At 39.7% G+C, this 4898-nt stretch overlaps 1 non-coding gene across 1 annotated transcript; it reads left to right on the forward strand.

Moving 5' to 3' along the window:
* Positions 1 to 218: 218 nt before the first annotated feature.
* On the forward strand, positions 219 to 320 carry LOC122482283. The gene has a single exon (XR_006297082.1). It is a non-coding gene; the product is annotated as a U6 spliceosomal RNA (small nuclear RNA).
* The last annotated feature ends 4578 nt before the right edge of the window (positions 321 to 4898 follow it).

The raw sequence follows: 4898 nt of genomic DNA on the forward strand, positions 1-4898 counted from the left end.
TTGGTAGTTGCCTATCCAATAACCATTCTCCATTCATTACTAACAGAACCCCCTTTTACTAAGGGCAACATTAGGCTTGATTAAAATGACTCAGTGCCACAGACTTCTCTGCGTCTATGGGGTGGCCATATGGAAGCAGGCTGGCCAGCGTAAGCACACTGTTTTGGTTAGGGCTTCCTGAAAAGTTATGTTTATCGCCGAGAAGAGACAAGCTTGCACTTGCTTTGGCAGCCCATACTGGAAATAAAATGATACAGAGGAGATTCGCGTGGCCCTTGCACAAGGATGACATGCATATCTCTGAAGCATTCCATATTTTCCACAGTTCCCAGAGGTCATAGGACACTCCATTGGTTAATCCCAAGGAAACCGTATGAGTCAAAGCACAATATGTGGCATCCAATATTGAAATTGTGATTTTATTCCACAAAAAGAGAGAGAGAAAGAGAGAGAGAGAGAGACCAGCTCAGCCCCCTCATTATTTGCCCTTTATTCATTCCTCTTCCTTTAGCCTGAATTACAGTTGTGATGTCAAGTGGGGCGGTGGCCATCTTATGAGCATGAAGATAATGGTCTCACACTAAGGATGGCACAGTGGAGAGATAAATAACTGCCTAAATGCTCCATTTAAGTATGTTGACTCCATACCAACCTAAGCTTGCCTATTTCTGGATTTGTAATGGTTTATGAAAAATAAACCATTTAGCTAAGCTGCTGTTTTTGTATGGTTGTTGTTGCATGGAGTTGAAAATAATACCTACTGAGAGAGATGGCCATGCTATTCTCCCTTTCCATTGGGTTTATTTTTGGTTTACTACCAAAGTCATCTCCAGCATAAAGCATATTGTTGTCATTGCCCTAGATTTGACTGCATGGGGGATGCTAATTAGTCTGGAAAGAGTGGGTTTATGGCTCTGGTACCTTGCACTAAAGAAGGCCTCAATAATAAGGTGACATTGTACAAAGAACGGAGGCTTTGGCAGAAGTAATCTTCATGACAATTTTTACTCACTCACTGTGAGCTGCAGTTTCCTTAGCTCTACAATGAAGAGTCTACTTTCTACCCTAAATATTTCCTGAGAGGTGCATGGGACTCCTAATTCAAGCAGCATATACGTGGATAGTTGTCTTTATTACAAATTCCTCTCTCTCACTAATACGAATGGACCACATCATCTCACCCTCTCCTCCTCCCTTCTCAATGCATCCCTAGTCTTCTTGATAGAATGTTCTTCGGAAAAAAAAACTTCTGCCCCTAGAGTTTGGCCTTGGTTTTCATTTTATCTAGATTTTGTATGGTTAAAAGAAGTGGGTGGAAAATGGAGTGGAGAGAAGGAGAAGGTCCATAGAGTATGACTCAAGGAGGATTCTGCTGGCAGGCAGAGGAAAACCTACAAGAAGAGAACATGAAAACATCTCCCCCTTTCTCAGAACTTCCTTTCTTCCCCATGTGAAAATGGAGACCCAAGTCTGTGACCATATATCTTTAGGTTCACAAAGTATATCTACATTTTTAATTAGAGTGTTTCTTAAGAGCTAAGTCTTCTGAAATGTGCTCTCGGAATAAAGTCATAATCATCTATAGTACATATTTATAACACATACACATATATGCCACATACATATTTATATATAACGTTAGAGTCTGTTACCATGGCAACTATTGCAGTACTAACAAATTAAGCATTGTGACTCCACTGTAATAAGAAAAGAGAAATTCAAATGAAACACCAAGCATTTGTTTAAGCACAAATATCTTTAGTAATTAAATACACAGAAACAATACGGAAAACCACAAATTAATGCTTAGAAGCCTTTTCCAGTATGAAACCCAGATTTGCTGTTATTTTCCCTTTTCCATTCCATTACATTATACATCTTTATAAATTAAGTTTGGCACTGAGTTAACGAGAACAGATCTGCTGCATGGGAGCTCTCACACACCGAAAAGCTCAGCTTTCATTCTAAATAGTTACACCTTCCATAATCAGTGAGAAAGATTTTATGGCTCTTTTTATTCATCAAAAAGAGGACTTTTAAAAAGAAAGCTCAAATGTGAAGTTGGTCTTACATCCCCTGTTTCATTCAAACAACATGCAGAACTACCCCTGGGGTTTTGAATACATTAACATCCTTTCACAATTAACCCTAATAGGACAAGTGTAGCATTTTTCCAAGCAGATATATTCAAAGCCGAAAAATACATAGTGTTTAAATAGGTCTCATTATATCAGCTACACCAAATCTCTCTCTTTATATACAGAGGATTGTACCTCTTTTCACTGTCATGCAACATTAAAATAGGAAGGCATACACAAGGGTGACATGGATTTGACAAAAAATTAATGATTTGTACATCACTTTAATGCTTAAAATCTGCAATTCATGTATGCTAATTAGTTCATAATGGGCTGTTGAAGAACAGAACTGTCATCCTGCTGCTTCCCGGGTTTCTGGAAGCTCTGATTCAGCACAGCCCTGCCCGGTTGCCTGCTGGATTCTGGGCTGGTACCCGGCAGATCTCTGAGAGCATTTTCCCCCACCACACACAATTGTTTCTAGGATGTGGTGCTTTAATCTATCAGAGTTACGATGGCGTATCTCAGATGAGTGGTTCCTGGGTGCCGCAATACATACTGGGAGCAATAGCACGGCCTCACTATATCCAAATGATTGATTTCTGGGTTTTAGGCTGTCAGGCTATACCTCAGAGGGCAGCTGTCAGCTTCCTAAATGTATGAAGTTGTATTATGCAGCACATTTTGAAAATGTATGTACAACTTTTTTTTTTATTTACAGATAAAGAAGGCTGTAAAACTTGGAGAGAGGAAACAAAGGGGGTACAAAGATCAGATATCTTCTCTTACTGTGAAATCATGTATATCTCCCCAATGCAAGAAAAGCAGCTACCGAATCCCTTTTTCCTTCGGTCTTTGTGCTGCCGGGGTGGAGACAGACTGTCACAACAGCAGGAGAGTGTGAGGCTGAACTGTTTCACAGACCAAAAGGAAACACCAGGGCTTGCTGGAAGCTGCGAGATTTGAAAACGAGTTGCTCTGTTTTTACTGGAGAGAAAACTTATTTTCCCTGATCTCATGATAGAGGCTTGACCCAATGTGTTCCTCATATCACATCTGCTGATCTGTAAACTCAGCTGCTGCGCATGTCCAGAGCAGAGACTGCACAAAGGAAACAAGCACTAAATTTGTTTCTAGGTTTGAAGTATCAGATGCCTGGTGGCTGAAATTTTGTCTTGGAGACTCCAAAATGAAAATGCATGTAATTAATTTTTTTTTTTAATTTACTAGAAATATGAACTAGAGGTCAAAATGGAAGAACTCAGCCAGACCAGGGGAAAAAAATATGCCCAATGTGGCTGAGCCTTAAGGGATTTTAGATGGTCAGGAATAGATACTTGATAAATATGCAAAATAATGGCACATTAAAAGAGAGTTTAAAAGTGATCAAGTTAGGGGCTCCTAAGTGGCTCAGTGGGTTGAGCAGCTGACTCTTGATCTTGGCTCAGGTCGTGATCTCATGGTTTTGTGGGTTTGAGTCCTGCACTGGGGTCTGTGCTGACAGTGCAGAGCCTGCTTGGGATTTTCTCTCTCCCCCTCACTCTGCCCCTTCCCAACTCAAGCTGTCTGTCTCTCAAAATAAATAAATAAACAAACGTTAAAAATAATGAATAAATAAATAAATACATAAATAAATAGAAGTGATCAAGTTAATGAGAATTACTTTGTTTACAGGTTTATTTAAGGTCTTTACATAGGCAAGGAGGTAAAAAAATGTACTGATAAGAATAAAAGTAGGTGTTTAATAAATGTTGAATGAGTGAAGGATGCTCTTCAAAAAATATTATGACTTCAGAAAGACATGAAATAATATTCCAACCTCAAGACTGCACATGGCTGTCTAGAGAGCAACAGGAAAACTCACATAGAGGTAGATAGTAATGATACCATTTTGTCTTCATTAGACATCTGAATAACACTTTCTTGGGGAGGAAACCAAACCACAAACTTGACGTTCCCTCCACTGGTTGGGTTATTCAGATCTACAGATTTTAAGTTGTATTTGGTCAATATTTATGAGTAGGATGGTTGGGTCATTTAGTAGATGTACGTTTAGATTTTTGAGTAAATGTCAAGCTGTTTTCCAAAGTGGTTGTACCATATTACATTCCTACCAACAGTGTATGACTTGACTACCTGTCCCCCCACATCCTTACCAATACTTGAAATATTTTTAACTTTGGATAGTCTAAAAGGCATGTAATTTGGGGCACCTGGGTGGCTCAGTCAGTTAAGTGTCCAGCTCTTGATTTCAGCTCAGGTCATGATCTCACGGTTTGTGGGTTCGAGTCCCATATCATGGTCCGTGCTGACAGCACAAAGCCTACTTGGTATTCTCTCTCTCCCCCACTCTCTACCCCTCTTCCCCCTCTCAAAGTAAATAAACTTAAAAATAGAAATAAATAAGAGGCATATAATTAGGTCTTGCTATGGTTTTGATCTGCATCTTTCTCATGAGTAATAATGTTCAGCATCTTTTCATGTTCTTATTTGCCATCCATATATTTTCTTTGGTAAAGAAACTGTTCAAGTTTTTCCTGTGTTTTACCTTTTTTAAAAAATTACTGTTATCATAGGGGCGCCTGGGTGGCTCAGTCGGTTAAGCGGCCTACTTCGGCTCAGGTCATGATCTCGCGGTCCGTGAGTTCGAGCCCCACGTCGGGCTCTGTGCTGACAGCTCAGAGCCTGGAGCCTGTTTCAGATTCTGTGTCTCCCTCTCTCTCTGACCCTCCCCCGTTCATGCTGTCTCTCTCTCTGTCTCAAAAAACGGTAAATAAACGTGAAAAAAAATTTAAAAAAAATTATTGTTATCATCAAGTT

The sequence above is a fragment of the Prionailurus bengalensis genome, chromosome C1, assembly GCF_016509475.1.
Source record: "Prionailurus bengalensis isolate Pbe53 chromosome C1, Fcat_Pben_1.1_paternal_pri, whole genome shotgun sequence".
In the NCBI taxonomy this organism is placed as follows: domain Eukaryota; kingdom Metazoa; phylum Chordata; class Mammalia; order Carnivora; family Felidae; genus Prionailurus; species Prionailurus bengalensis.